The sequence below is a fragment of the Grammomys surdaster genome, unplaced genomic scaffold (genome assembly GCF_004785775.1).
Source record: "Grammomys surdaster isolate TR1022 unplaced genomic scaffold, NIH_TR_1.0 168, whole genome shotgun sequence".
NCBI lineage: Eukaryota > Metazoa > Chordata > Mammalia > Rodentia > Muridae > Grammomys > Grammomys surdaster.
Window position 1 is genome coordinate 468,731 of NW_021604616.1, and position 16,458 is coordinate 485,188.

The 16,458-nt window shown below is 42.4% G+C and overlaps 1 long non-coding RNA gene across 1 annotated transcript in view; it reads right to left on the reverse strand.

The window, feature by feature from the left end:
- Positions 1-10,905, reverse strand: part of LOC114620390 — a 34,063-nt gene extending 23,158 nt beyond the window's left edge. The window contains exons 1-2 of the long non-coding RNA XR_003711313.1: positions 10,841-10,905; positions 7,816-7,870 (exon numbers count right to left, since the gene is read on the reverse strand). This is a non-coding gene — a long non-coding RNA (uncharacterized LOC114620390). The remainder of the gene's footprint in view (positions 1-7,815; positions 7,871-10,840) is intronic.
- Positions 10,906-16,458: the final 5,553 nt, after the last annotated feature.

The following is a 16,458-nucleotide window of genomic DNA, read 5'->3' on the forward strand; positions in this document are numbered from 1 at the left end:
CAGGTCAACAGCCGCACTTAACCTTGGCTGCTTGGTTACACAGAAAGAACATCTCCAACGCCTTCCCCCACCGCCATTCCTGACCTGATCCACTCCCCTAATTCTTATTCTGTTGCACACTAACTTCCTGTGCCCCACACTATTGGTAGTTGACACTTGCAGAGCTCACTGAGATAAACAATACAGATGGTAAACAATAAATTCCAGGGAGGGAAGGACTGTGGCCTTTTGTCTTCTAGTCGTGCAGTAAATATTGTTTTTGTTGGCTCTCAGTAAATATTTGTTAAAATACTGAGGCAGGAACCCATAATTTTCATGGTTTCCTCTCATGCTAATAATATTCAGAAGACTTTAAATAATATGAAATAAATTATTCTTTGCATACTCACATAATAATGGGAACTGGAAAAGCAAAATGTTTTGTAAGAAAAGCCATGCAGGCAGGAAACACACACACACAGGCAAACACATACACACATACACCACACACACAGACACGCACACAAACACATACACAGACACACACATGGACACACACACACAAACACATATACACACAGTCAGACACAAACACATAAACATACCACACACAGACACACTCACACATATTCACACTCACAGACACACTCAGACACACACATACACAAACACACACACACCATACACTCTCACACACAGTCATTATAGACAGAAGTTATTCCATATCCTGGAGAGCACAGTGGAAATGGAAATGTCTATGGAGAACTGTACTCATTTGTAGGCATTTCAAAATTTTTCTTTAAAAAGGGCAGACAACCCACTAAGCTTAACCTGAAGGAGTTGGGTTTTTTTTTTTGTTTTTTTTTTTTTTTTTTTTTTTTTTTGGACATAAGGTTAAAAACTCAAATACCATCAACTTCCTTATGCTTGACCCAATCATTCAGTTGTCTGTAAACAGTTTCTCCTTGGCGCTGCACTCTGTAGCCTCAAAATGAGAAAAGAAAGACCCGTTCTCATCTGTGCTGCAGTGCTGAAGAGTAATGAACATGGTGAATAATGAGGCTCTTTTCTGGTTACAAAGAAAGAGCACAAATTGAGACTGGTCACATTTAATCTAATACAGGAGCATTTATAGGAAGCCAGAATACAGTATCCAGTTATTCCAGTCAACAACTTAATAAGCAAAATTCCAGGAGAATGATCAAGACGAGCATGAAGATCCAAGATGGTGATTGCTCTCATTCCACTGACTTTGTTTGTGAAGTAACCACCTTGTTACGGAGCAGACACAGCAGAAAACAATGCAGGAGAGCCAGGCACGGCCCCTGCTCTCAACAATACACAAACAGGGATCCCCAGTCCAGTCCTGCACCACTCTCAGCCCATAATGAAAACACCAGCCACCAGCAGGGCAATAGGGGCTACACACTTTGCCCCAAAGAGAATCACTTCCCTTTATAACCAGGGTCCGCAGGGACCATGATATCTGCCAAGAAATGTATCAATAAAAAAGGACAAATTAATTGATACAAGAGGGAGATATGGAATGTAGGCTGGGCACAGCACCAATGGTTTGCTTCCTTCCACATTCCTTCCCTCCTTCCTTCCCTCCTTCCTTCCTTCCTTTCTTTCTTTCTCTTGTATTAATCTTTTTATTCATTTATATTTCAAATGATATTCCCCTTCCCAGATTCTCACCGGAAACCTTCCATCCCATCCTCTCTCCCCTTTGCCTGTATGAGGATGCTTCCCCACCCACTCACCCACTCCTGTCTCACCGCTTTAGCATGCCCCTTCACTAGGGCATCAAGCCTCTACAGGACCAAGGGCCTCCCCTCCCATTGATGCCCAACAAGGCCATCCTCTGCTACACTTGTACCTGGGGCCATAGGTCCCTTCCTGTATACTCTCTGGTTGGTGGTTTAGTCCTTGGGAGCTCTGGGTGGTCTGATCCAAAAACCCATCTCAAAATTTTAACCCAGAATTGTTCCTGTCTGAAGGAAATGAAGGGACAAAAAAGGTGCAGAGACTGAAGGAAAGGCCATCCAGAGACCACATCTCCTAGAGAGCCATCCCTTCTGCAGACAACAAACTCCCACATTATTGCTGATGTTAAGAAGTGCTTGCTGGCCGGGCAGTGGTGGCACAGGCCTTTAATCCCAGCCCTTGGGAGGCAGAGGCAGGCAGATTTTTGAGTTCGAGGCCAGCCTGGTCTACAGAGTGAGTTCCACAACAGCCAGGGCTATAAAGAGAAACCCTGTCTCGAAAAAAACAAAAACAAACAAACAAAACAAAAACAAAAAAACAACAACAAAAAAGAAGTGCTTGCTGACAGAAGTCTGGCATGGCTAACCCCCTGAGAGGCTCTGCCAGCACCTAACTAATACAGATGCAGATACTCACAGGCAACTCGGGCATCCCAGTGGAAGAGCTAGGGGAAGGACTGAAGAAGCTGAAGGGGATTGTAACCCCATAGGAAGAACAGTATCAACTAACCATCGGCTTGTTTCATTTCCCTTCATCAGCTTTGATTTCTTAAGCTTTCAAGGCTGCCATTTCCTTACATATTACCCAGAAAGAGAATGTGATTTTTATGTCCAATTTAATTTAACATCATCCTAGAGCAAAATTGCAAACAAGAACAACAAATGATCAGGGCATAGCAAGGCATGCACAGTGGCTGGTGCCTCGAGGCTGACAAAGGCGGGTCACCACAGGTTGGAGGCATCAGAAGGTACGCTGTATCAGTCTGCACTATCTTACCACACAAAACAACGGCGGAAAGATTCCATATGCTTTTTAAAGCATCAAATACGTTGACCAAATGCCACTGGTCTTAGAAAATGATAGAATCTCTGTCCTATCAGCTTGTGAGTTTGGAAAAATTATCTAGTCAAACTGTGTAAAACATTTACAGTCATATAGAGGTTCTATGATGTTTAATTGAGATAGCTCATGAGAAGTGCTTACACAGAATCTGCAGACACTAAGAACTCAGGAAATACGCTTTTGCATCACCAATATTACTGCATTATTTCTGTTATTATGTATCCCTCCCTTTGTGTGCTTTTTATTGAGAAGAATCAAAGTACTGGTTAGGGTGAAGATTTCAGGTCCATAAAGAGACCTAGAACTTATATTCTACCAACACTACAAATATTTCCTGAACTTTTGCAAAGTACCCAGCTTGGCCACCACCCTGATTCAAGTAGGTGTGTTTCTGGGTTCTTATAAAGGAGAAGATAAACCCATAGAAGAATAAGGAAGGCTCTTACAAACTGGACAAAACTAGGATACAAGTCCCAAGGGAATGAAATGTAAACACCTGGAGGGGTCAAGCACTGAAATGAACATCAGGGTCAGAGTCACATTCATTTCTATCCATCCAACACGACAAACCTCAAGGTCATTGTTATTATACAAGCCTGGGATCTCCGAAACCCTAACAGCTACAGAAAGTTACCCAGTCACTGATAAGCATACATTATACAAAAGATGAATGTGTATGTGTGTGTGTACATGCATATGTGTGCATGCCTGTGTGTGTCTGTGTTCATCAAAAAGAAGAATAGCATACAGAAAGAAGGTGTTTACCTTGTCCTTACCCAACATGAACTAGAGGTTGGTTAGAAGGGAAAGTCTAGCAGTAAACCAGAAGTCCAAATGCAGCTTAGTTGGCACAGTGAAACTAACTTGCAAATATGCTGGGCAAAGGCAATCAGTGCTTCCATCTGAAAGCCTGGCTCCCAGATTGCTCATCACTGCTCATAAAGGGACTGAAGGCAGCTGCAAGGTTCAGCTGACAGAGTTCTCCAAGAGTCCCCGAATTGTTTCCATATCATTTCCTGACTGCTTTGGCCAATTATCTATCTGGTTGCCACAGGCAGTGGTTCCTTGTGATGTCAGAATCATCCTGCCAGAAATGTGAACTATGCCTTTAATCCCAGGACTTGGGGGTGGGGTAGAAGCAACAAAACCTCTTTTGAGTTCAGGGTCAACCTAATCTACATAGAGAGTTCCACTTCAGCAAGGACTATGTAGTGAAATCCTGTCTCAAATGAGGAAAAGCTCGGGCCGTGGGGAGAAGTTCCCTACCACAGAGGTACTCAACCTTTCTAGCATCTCAAGTTTACCTCTGCACTTACTTTCTATGATCTACACCCAGAACCCAGACACAGAGAACAGAGCCACCCATGATGGGCTATGTCCTCCTGCCTCGATCAAATAATCTAGATAATCCCCCACGCACGCACACACACACAGACACATCCATAGACAAACCTGCTCTAGACAATTCTTCATGCAGACTCTTCCGTAGTGATTTTAGGCTGTTTCAGGTTAATGTTTAAAACTAACCACTCCACCTTCATAAGTAGGTCTGCCATATTTCTAACGTTTCCTTAAGACCCCATGAGGCTGCATCTACAGTGTGTTCTTTCTTCCCAAGACCATCAGGGTGGGGCCTCCAGGCAATGTATAAGAATTCCATGAAATTTCAACTTCAATTTAAATCTATAAGAAGATGTGGGAATGTGTGATAGCTAAAAAGAAAGGTCCTCACGTTTCAAATTACAAAGATATTGATTTGTTTTGTTTTGTTTTGTTTTGTTTTGTTTTTCAAGACAGGGTTTCTCTGTGTAGCCCTGGCTGTTGTGAAACTCACTCTGTAAACCAGGCTGGCCTTGAACTCAGAAATCCACCTGCCTCTGCCTCCCAAGTGCCGGGATTAAAGACTTGTGCCACCACTCCCTGGCAATGCTGGATTTTTAAAATCTGATTTCTGTCTAACTTTCCAGCATTGGAAACGCTCATGGACTTTTAAGACAGTGAGAGGGCGGGAAAGTGAGTGTTGACCAATCAAAAAAAATGGAAAGGAAAAAGAAGAAAACAGGAGAAAGTACAGTGAGCAGAGACCTGCCCCTGAGCCAAACAGCTTTGAAATGAGAACCAAAACAAGAACAGACAGGGAACTAAAACAAGAACCATTAGTGCTTTCAAAGTCTGCACTGTTTCCTCTAGGAAGAGAACTTGATCCAGGCTGTTCTCTCCTGCAGGATCCTGTTCTCCATTCTCTGGTCAAAAATTGTCAAGTTTAGGCAAAGATAGTATTTAAGGAAAACGTATTTCCCATTACATTTAAAGGTTGTTTTTTGTTGGTTTTGTTTTTTTGGTTTTTTGGTTTTTTGTTTTGTTTTGTTTTTGTTTTTTGTTTTTCAAGACAGGGTTTCTCCGTGTAGCCCTAGCTGTCCTGGAACTCACCCTATAGACCAGGCTAGCCTCGAACTCAGAAATCCGCCTGCCTCTGCCTCCCAAGTGCTGGGATTAAAGGCGTGCACCACCATCGCCCGGCTACATTTAAAGTTTAAAAAAACAACAAACAAATAAGCTCCCCATCTTCCAGACTCCCTTGAAAACACAAATGTTTTGAACCAATGCAGGAATTGACAAGGTCTGTACTTGTTGGTCAGGGTATCAAGTAGTCTAGAAAGATGTGATTCACCATGAGAAGTAGGGCCTCTCTTTCCAGACAACTGTGGGTTTAGAGGTCATTTGGTATGCCATGTGCCTATGGTGCGCGATGCTATTTTTTTTTTCTAGTCTGCTTCTGTATTTTGTTTTGACCTGTCTTAGTAGATCAAAACTTCAGTATTCTGATGAATGTAACCACATATTTAAGAGGTTTGAGATCTTAATGTTAAGTAATCTGACTCAATTCTCGAATATCTATTTGATTGTTTCAATGCTCTGAAGTTGGCCTTGTGTATTTTGTCCATTATCATCTCTGTCTTCTTATGTTGATCATAGACATGATTAAGTCTTTATCTAAAAACCGTAATACCTCTGTCATCTGTGGGTTTGTTATCTCTTTATTCTAGTAATTTTTTTCCTGTTTCATAGCATACATTAAAATTTTAAAATTTAACACTAAATAATATGGCTGTTATGAGGCAATGAATAATATCTTTCTCATAAAAATGGAGATTTTCTTCTGACAATCAGAAAATAAGTACTTGTGACAACTTCAATTCCCAGTTTCCTAGGACGTGGTCCCTACACCTAGAACTTGCAAACTCGGTCTGCACTGACAGCTTGTGGTTATGTACCAATATCCTCTCCCTCAGTAGTACTGGGAGTCCTTTGTCCTTTCCCAACACCATGTGACTGCAAAAACCTCAGATGAGCCTTTTGACGGTCCAGAAAATGGTCTGTGTCTGTGCTGGATTTCTTGAGGTTTCTTGACTTAAGAAATCTGCCTACGTGCATTGCCTCATGCTAGTAAAAGTGGAGAAGGGAGTGTGAAATCTGGAGAGTCAAAAGCTAGGGTGCAATGCCTTATTAGGAAAGATACAGGATGCAATCGGAAGATGAGAACCACAGAGTGCATTGTTCAGCAACTGCTTCATCCACTTTCCGTCTGGATCTACGTCTTTGCACATCCTTCCTAGAAAGCCAGTTTCTCCATACAGGCAAGAAGAGCAGAGGTCATACTGCAGAGTCCTAGCTACAATTCTGGGGTGGCAAGTACAGTCCCATGCCCTCCTTGCAACAATGGCAGCAGTGACTCTTAGTTCCTGTGTAAGATGCTATCTGTACAGTAGGTACCCATTTCGAAAGTGTCTAAGACCCTGAAGACTTTGCATACTCTTTGTATCTTTGTTTCTATATTTAACTAGAAGAACTGCCAACTTTTTATAATCAGGCAGGAGATGGATTAATTTGGGGGAGTTGCTTGAATGTGAATCCCTGAGTTCTTCATCATTCATTTAGTGAATCCATGTCTTAAACTCATTGATTCAGAGTGAGCCATGAGGATTATTGTTAGTATTCTGTCTAAACTCCATCTCCACAGTTATCTGGCAACAGCCAGGTATGCTCCTCCCCACAGTTACTTGGCAACAGCCAGGTAGGCCTGCCCACTATAAAAGGAGCTGCTTGGCCCCTCCTCTCTCTCTTACCCTCTTACCCTCTTACTCTCTTACCCTCTTGCTCTCTTGCTCTCTTGACTCCAGTTTCTCTCTACCCCCTTCCCCTCCCTTTCCCCATCGCTCCACGTGGTCATGGCCGGCCTCTACTTCTCTACCTCTACCTCCTGGTACCATTTAGGCCAGAAGTCATGGTGCATGCCTGTAACTGAAGCATTCCAGACGCAGAGGGAACCAAACTCGGCTCTCTAGAAAGGTCTCAAAGTTAGAGTCGGCTATGGAAGAAGGCCTCAAAAAGCAGCGAAAAGAACTACTCCCAACCCAGGTCATGTAATTTCACAAATTTTATAGGACAGATGCCTTATCTCTTGATCTAAAAAAAAAAATGAACGAGACTAAAATGTGAAAATATTTGGTTTTGCTGATTATGTCCAATGAATTTACAGTCCCTGCAAAGTCAGGATCATTTCAGCCTGAGAGAGTTCCTGAATTTTTACAAGCACCCCCACCACCTCCTTGTGTGTGTGTGTGTTACATATATGTGTGCATGCACATTCTCTCATGTGTATGTATACATAAGAAGAACAGGTTGATCTCAAGCTTCTTCCTCAGTTAGCTCTCCACCATATTTTACGGGACTCAGAGCTTGACACTGCAGCGAGAATAGTTCCCTGCACACCCAGGAATCTGCTTGTCTCTGCCCACGCAGGGCTGGGTAACAAACTGGCACTATCAAGCCTGGCTTTTAAACAGCCTACTGGGGATCCGAACCGGGTTCTCACACTCGCTCTAGCAGCAAGCACTTTACCATGACCACAACCCACCCACACCCACCCACACCCACCCACACCCACCCCCTCTCAAGCTCCCACCCCGACCCCTGTAAGCCCAGCCCCGATGCTTTCTTTCTTACCTTGCCTTATCAGAGCAGGAAACCACACCCATCCGCTCCGTCCTCCTCCTCCCACCTGAAACCCAAGTTTACAATGTTACTTTCAAAATCAGACAGGCAGCTGTTAAATATTTCTAAGTTCTTTTGTGAGAAGTACAAATTCAACCTTGTGTTTTTTAATTATTATTTTAAAATAAGATTTAAATATTAGCCCACAGATCAAATGAGTGCACAGTTAAAGGGGAACGAGACACTAGCGCCAGTGAACTTTCTGCTTGCTTTGCTTTCAGTTTGATGTTCTCCATGTCCTCGGGTGTTTGTCCACGTTGACAGAACACGGACTCTGTATCATTTAACCCTTTCATCTTCTGGTTCAATTCTGGATTCTCTCATTTCTTTGAGGACTACAACCTACCTTCCGGACACTGCACAATACAAGGTTCAATCTTGTAGTGTGCTCAGTGAAGGAACTCCACTGATTTCATGTATGTGTAAACACGTCAGACAAAAAGACAAGCTACTGGAGCCTGGACTGTGTGGTGCGTTATAAACAGGAAGAGAAACTTTGTCTTGGAAACAGAGTGGAGAAGGAGAGCCAGCCCTGGAAAACTGTCCTCTGACCACCACATGCACACCTTGACTTTCATACACAGCCCCAACTGAGGAGGACAGTGATGATGATGATGGTGATGGTAATGGTGGTGGTGATGGTGATGGTGGTGATGATGATGGTAATTTTTTAATTTTTTTAAAGTATAAAAGGCAAGCAACTTACCTAAATGATTCCACTAGTGCTAAGAGCAGTGTGGCAGTCTTTACTTACATATAACTTGTACTGTTATTATCTGGGGTGAAAGAAACTAGATCTGATGAAGGTGGCTTTAATCTAAAGTATGACACGGTTCTGTGTGTTAGAGGAAAGAAATTTCATATCCAAGATAAATTCTGTGTATGCCAATTCCTACTACCAGGGACATGGAGAAAATATAAACAACCTCAAGCTGGGCCTAACAAGTTCTGGGAACTAAAAATACCTCATGACATCTCTTGAGACAAACTCCACCGTTCTGAGTCACTGGTCTCCTATCTCAGTTTTATATTTAACCATCAAATGGCATTCCAGGGATGAGATGACATCATTGCCGCCTGTGATGAGGTGATGTCATTGCTGCTGTCCCACTAGGGCGTGTCAGTTGCCTCCACTTGTGTCACAATTGCTACGTAACCTTATATGTAAATTTGGGATATTCTGAAAAGTTGTGGAGGGCACTAAAAATTGATAATCAAGTAAATGAGATACTGCTGTAGCTTGTATTATGCTTCTTATGAACAACACAACTAAGGTGTGTGTGTGTGTGTGTGTGTGTGTGTGGTCTGTGTGTATGTTTCTCTGTGTGTACATATGTCTGTGTGTCTGTGTGTGTATGCATGTGTATGTGTCTGCCTCTGTGTGTGTTGTATGTGTAGTACATGCACATTTATGTGTGGATGTATGTTGTCTGTGTACGTGCAGAGACCAGTACAGAACACCCCAAGTCGTCTGTCGCCCTCTGCTTTATGCTTTGAGACATGGTCTCACCCTATACTGAAAGCCTTTCCTTTGAACAGACTGAGACATGCAATCTGAGGTCAGGCGACCTGATCTCAGATCCTCGTATTCATAGACTCAGTCTCCTACTCACTGAACCACGTCTGACGATTCGTGTTTTCAAAACAACTTTTTGGTTTTTTAACAAATCAGCATATATTCCCATTTCAAAAATAATGATCTATTACTTATTTTGTTCTGGATGTATTAGAAAACATTTTGTTAGTTGAGTAAACCATCAGTTCACTATTAGTTTAAACTCAATGAGTACTGTATCTTCATTAACATGAATATTTTAATTTGATTTTTAAACTTATGTCTCTACTGTATCAATAATAAGGTAGGAACATTTATATGGGTTTGAAGAAAGGAGTGTGTTCATTATTAACTGGTGAAACTTCTTCCAAGTAAGTTTAACGATTAAAAAATGTGATTTTATTATCTAGTTAAACAAAAATGCACAATCCACTGTGGCAACGACTGTTCCTGAGTTTGGGCTTTCTGTTTTATACTTTCCTAACACTATAATTTACTATAAATGATAATAAATCTCTTGTGCCAAGCGCTACGTTTTGTTGTTTGCTTGAAGAATCATGTGCTCATTCACCTACTGGTTTATCAAAAACACTAAGTAGGTATTTAGATTTTCAGAAAAATTCGTGCTTTGCTCATCTTGACATACATAGGCCCTGACAAATGCAAAGAGACCACCACATTGTCACTACTTTATACCAAGTGTCACGATCTCTGGGAAGCCAATGAACTGGGGGTATGTAGAGGTCTAGAAAGAGCACCAGGGTCCGTGCTCATCTGTTGTGTGGTGTTTTCTCCACAGCGCTGACCCTGTGTCTGTGAAAGGGAAGCAGCCTCGTGAGGCTGCGTGAAAGAATCACACAGAGCCTGTGCAGCCACTCTTGCGTGGGTCACCCGAGTGTCAGCCACTACAAGCAGAGTGCCTCTAAAGTTTTGAGATAAGAAAGGTTTTCAATTGGGAAATTTCTTGATTTAGAATGTTTCCATTTCTCTTTTTATGTGCACAATAGGCAAGCTGCCTTTCAGAAATTGTAAGTAGTGTTCTTGATAACCTTGTGCATGAACTGCTTTCATGGTATGGAATTTTCCACTTGATCCTATCATGTCAGTGTTTAAAGATTTCAGGTTTGGCAGGACGCTGGACTTGTGATTTTTTTCACATCAGAGATGCTCAACCTGCATCCTCACACAAATGAAGATGACTCTTGTAGCTTTCAGGGAGGCCGATGTTGTGGCCACATCTGAGTTCCTCCGGATGTGATGGTCAAAGGGAAACATGAGTGTCTATATTACACAAGGAAGCCAGACACCAAGGGCAAGCAACTGTTTCCTGGAGCTTACAGCGCTGCTGGGAAAGTTGTGGGATGTGTGGAAAGACTGGTGGTCAGAAGGCTCTCAGGAGTCTGCGCCCTGAGACCCACCTACCTTGTATACTCTGAAGTGAGTGGTTTCATGTTTGCGCTGAGCTGAATGATCTCCAAGGTCCCTGCGGTCTGCTGTCTTCACACACGGTGCATATTGCAAGGGGTTCTGCAAAACAAAACACTCAATAGAAACCAAAAATCTGCCATTAAAAACAAGTACTCACACAGTAGAAATAGCTTAAAACAATAATATGTATTCTGACTTAAATTTCCAGGGTATTTTTACTTCCTTTTTCATGATCTTTTGTCTCCAAGCTGCTATAATTCTGGGTGATTTTTTTTCTACTTAATTTTCTGCCTGTTCAAGTGCCTATTGGTCTGTTCACAGACAAGGGCTTTGACAATCATTATTGACAATGCATTTGCTCTATTGATACCCAGAACATGCTCATCAAGTGGCATCAATACACACAGCACAGAAGTTCTAGGGCTAGTGGGAGGAGCAACTCAGTTTCTGCCCTTGTTGGGTTCCAAGTAGTGAGGCATAAAGACCAATGTCATCTGGCTACAGAAAAGCTGTGAGAAGATAAGCCTAGAGGCCACAGAAAGAGAGTGCATGAGAGCTGAAGAACAGATCAGGGTGACCAGCCTGACTATCAGCATAGAGATAGGAGGGAGATTTCAGTAGAAATCGCCATCAGATAAACAGTCTCCGCATTAGGGTGTTAATGGATGCACCTTTTATTGAGAAGAAGAATGGACAGATCTGTGGGACACTGAAAACTTGAAATATTATGCTTTGCTCTCCTAGACAGACCATATCACTTGACAAATATAGACACATCGGCACATTCTCATAACTTTAGAAAAGGTACCATAGTGTTCAATAAATCTATGACTCAGACGTGAGAGACCTGGTAAGAACTGGTGTCACATCATCCTTATGATGCGATCTCCACAGCCCCCACAGCTGAATGTGAATGTTCTCAGTACTTTATAACTTTTGGACACACATTGAATGCAGAACATCACAGCAGGAGCTGTAAAGAGCCATACAGAATATGACGTCTTCCCTCAGGAACATATATTGATTCAATATGTATTTGTTATGCTTTGTATCTTAACACGACGTTAGAAATAAATTGCACAGAACATTGTGAATTATCTTTATTATTCAGAGGTACACATGAATAAATTCCTAGCTTCCCATTTTGTACTTTGAAATGGGTTTAGCAATCTGAGAGAATTTCACACTGAAATATTTTTACTCCTAAAGTTTGATGACCCTGACATCTAATTTTTAAAAATTCCATCAGCCTGCTAGCCAGTCACACAACTTTCCTTAAATGTGTACTAGTGATATTTTAGACCTAGTCACTTTAGTAAGTGACAGCTTGAGTTACATAAGCACTGTATTCTCTAGTGTTTGGAGAAGCACAAACTTACCAGATATGAACATGAAGTCCCCCAGACAATTTATTTAATACAGTCAATAAACACAAAATACTTACTTCCAGACTGATAAGCAGTATTGTAAAACACCATAGTTCCTAAGACCTATAAGTATGTGTTCTTAGCTAAATATAGAATATTCGTAGAATCATGTAAGGTTCAAGCTAGTTCCCAAACTTTATATAAGGAATGCACTGAGTGGTAGATTTGTTTATACTCAATGCTATGTGAGATGAAAAGTTATTCATAACTTCTCAGAAATCAGCTTCCAAGAAATACCTTAAATTATTTAAAAACTTTTTCAAAGGTCAATGATTTCCCAGGAAGCTCCCCTGTGGTCTTTCATATCTTGAAACTGAAATCCCCTTACCTGATCCCCTCCAAATCTTCAGAACTTTCAGGAAGGTTTTGCCTCATAACCATCTTTTATATATTCCACTCTGTTTAAAAAATAATGAAAGGCTGTGAAGTTATGCTTCATCCTAATGCCATGCAGGAATTTTTTTTATATCAGAATATCACAAATATTCACGTGAATGAAAAATGGTACACATTGGCAAATTCTGGATCTGACTGAATGGCTTGTACTACAAAATGAGACAATAGTTTTTACAAATGGGAGAGTATATGAAAACACATATACACAGAAACACACACAGACACACACAGACATGGACACAGGTACAGACACACACACACACACACACACACACACACACACACACACACACACACTGGAGAACTGCCCAGCCAGCCACTAAGAGTAACTAGATTCTGCCATTTGGAAGAAAATGGATAATAAAGATAATCATATTAAGCTAAATAAGCCAGACTCATACAAATAATGTGATGTTTCTCTCACATGAAGAATCTAGACTCATTATGACTGCTTAGAAAGAAGAGGGGACCATTCAGAGAGGATGAGATGGTGAGATGTCTCGAAAAAAAAAAAAAGAATGTGAGGACGAAAGAGAAGTGGGTTTTGTTGAAGAGGTCCCTTCTATGTGAAAGAGTATGCATATGTCCATGGGTCAAGAAACAGCATCTAATATGGAAAGATGAATTAAGAAACTCTAAAAAGAAGTAACAAGCATCATTTCACAGCAGGATGTCAGATCTGAAGTACAAGATGTCTGTTTGAATTCTGTCTGCATCAACAGGAAATTCTCCAAGGAAAGGAACTTTTCATTTTGATTGCTTAAAGTGTATTTATTTATTCATCAAGAAGTTTCACTGAGAAACACTGACCTGGAAGTTGGTATGTAGAACAGGCTGGCTTCCGGGTCAAAAAGATGTGGGTGCCCCTGCCCCTCCCCCCCACCTCTGCTCTTCCCACTGAGTCTGCACCTCCCCTACCCCTCCTCTGCTCCGTCCACTGCCTCTGCCCCTCCCACTGTCCCTACCTCTGCCCCTGCAATGCTAGGTTTAAACAGGTATGCCGCCACTATGGCCAGCTGAGTGTTTTTCATTGTAATACTCCCGTATGGAAACCTTTAAAGAACTGAATGATAACAGCTGCGGAGTGTACAAAGCAGCCGAAGATCCCGCCATCCATCCCAGCACCAAAGCCGGAACTGTTTGCATCTCCTGGTCTCATTCGAAGGAAGCACTAAAACATGAGGATGGCTTGAAGAAAAAAAAATGTTGGGAGGCCAAATGCCAAAGTGCCTAATAATAGATTGCTGACGAAAACTATTGAGTCTTAGAGAAGGAACTCCAACCATGCGCTCATGAGAAAAGGGAGGAGCAAGAGACCAGTCTCAAGTCCAAGAACTGATGGAAAAGGGAAGCAAGAAGGGAGAGGATGGGGCAACATAGGCTAAGAGGGATAGACCAGTTCTGACTGGATTAGAGGGAGCTGGCAACAGCAACCTCGAAGTGAGTTTGAAAGGCTAGCTGTTCTTGTGGTTACCTGGCAAGGGAAGGTGGAGTCTGGATGTGAGAAATGGAACCAGCAGGAAAGACTGACCTGATACTGCTGTGGTTACAGATGCTGGGAATCTCCAGACCCTCCAGCTTCTTGCTGGGGACAAGGTGACAGCTTGAAGACCTGAAATCCAGAGAGCCACGACGCAGCTCTCTGGCAGAAAAACTCACGATGGCATCTTATGGCATGAAAGTCTGGAATCCACGGCAAAAGAGATCCACACTCTCACTCCAGCATCAGGCAGAGGAAGGCTAACCTCAGCTTCCCAGTCTTCTGATGCGAAGCGGGTTACAGGGCTCCCAACTATATTGGGGTGAGCTTACTGTTTTACTCAATCCTGTAGCACACATGCTAATCTTTTATGGAGACACTCTCACGGACACTCCCCAAAATACTCTGTACTCAGTTGGGCAGCCCATGCCCCAGTACCCACTGTCAGTTGCTACGGAGGGTGAACTGGGACACCTTTAACAAGTCAGTAAAGCCATAATACCACAAGTGTGCTGCCAACAGAGAAGACGCACAGGGAAACAGTGTGAGGAAGAGGGGCTTCAGAATACGGCTTCTTCGAACCCCACAGAACTTAGCATCTGGAACAGGAATGGCTGTGTCTATGGTGCTGACCTGGGCTCATGTAGGACTTTGCAGAGAAGCAGAGAGGCTGGAAGAAGGCTGGGTGATGGTCATTTCCCACAGTGAGGGGCTCTGGGTGCTCTAATCAAACTGGCCACTGGTTAAGATTTTCTGTCCCTAGCGTGTTTACGTTTTATTTCCTTCGAAAAGGGAAAGGGAGTGATCACAGATTTTTTTTGCTACCATTAACATAAAACTATGTTTAATTAAATATTAAATAAGCTCAGAGATGGGAATTAGGCCATAGCTTTTGTAATTGTTAAAGACAATTCCAATATGCGAAGGCTGTTGCAAGCTTTGTTTGCACAATCCTCTCTCTTTTGGAATTGCCCTGTACAGCTTCCAGGCACCAGGTTAAATGACTATGCACAGGGTGTCATCCATTGTGAGGGTGTGACTACATCACCGTTAGATTCCAACTATGCTGAACCGTGTGTTACACAGATGAGTACTTTCTCTTTCTCTCCTTTTGAATCCATGATTGCAGTGCAAAACTTAGAAATGTATACTTTCTCCTTCACAGCCACACGTGCAAATGCACACACATACCACCTGCACATGCACATTATACAAGCATACACAAGTATGCACCCACACATGAACACATACACAACACACATTCACGAATATACACATACAACACATACACGTTCTCCATGTTGCACAGAGATATTCTCTGTTGTGTTTATAAAAAGATAAAGAGAGAAGGAGTATGTTCTATGGGTGTGTGGCTCAGAGGTATGGGGGAAGGGGATGTCTCTGTCTCAGAGGGCCCATGCAGAGGCATCTCTTCCCCATGAGGGACCAGACACATGAAGGTATAGCATAGAATAGAGTTTATTCAGGGCATGGGGAGGGGAGCCAGGAGGGTAGTAGAGGCAGAGAGAGAGAGAGAGAGAGAGAGAGCGCTCAGAGGAGTAGAGGCCGGCCATGACCACGTGGAGAGAGGGGGAAGGGAAGTGGAGAGGGGGCAGAGAGAAGCTACAAGCAAGAGATCAAGAGATTAAGAGAGAGAGGGAAGAGAGAGAGGAGGGGCAAGCAGCCCCTTTAATAGTGGGCAGGTCTACCTGGCTGTTGCCAGGTAACTGTGGAGGTGGAGTTTAGACAGAATACTAACATTCTCTACATATTGTATCTACTACTATCCCAAAATTACTAAATTTAAGACGGAACAATGACTTTACTTGTTATATTTTACCATCAATTATTCCTTCTGTGTAAGGTGAACCAATAAAAACTGTTTAGGTATTTTACATATAAAACCATATTCTTTGCTTCTTTTGAGAACTTATGTTCCCCCTGTGCCAAAATGATGACAGAAAAGAAGTGAGGAGGAGGAGGAAGAAGAAGAGGAGGAGGGCTAGGAAGATGAGGATGAAGAGGAGGACAAGGAGAGGGAAGAGACAGAGTAGGAGAAGGAAGAGGGGGAAGAAGAGGAGGTAAAGAAGAAAGGGGAGGAGGAAGAGGAGGAGAAGGAGCAGGAGGAGTTCGGTGAAGCAGAAAAGACCTAAGGAGGTTCAGAAGCTTGCTTCACATCACACATATAAGCTAACTAAACTGTGAGCACACACACATCATCACACAGATATATACTGTGAGCCACACACATAATCACACATATATACACTGTGAGTCACACACATAATCACACATATATACACTGTGAG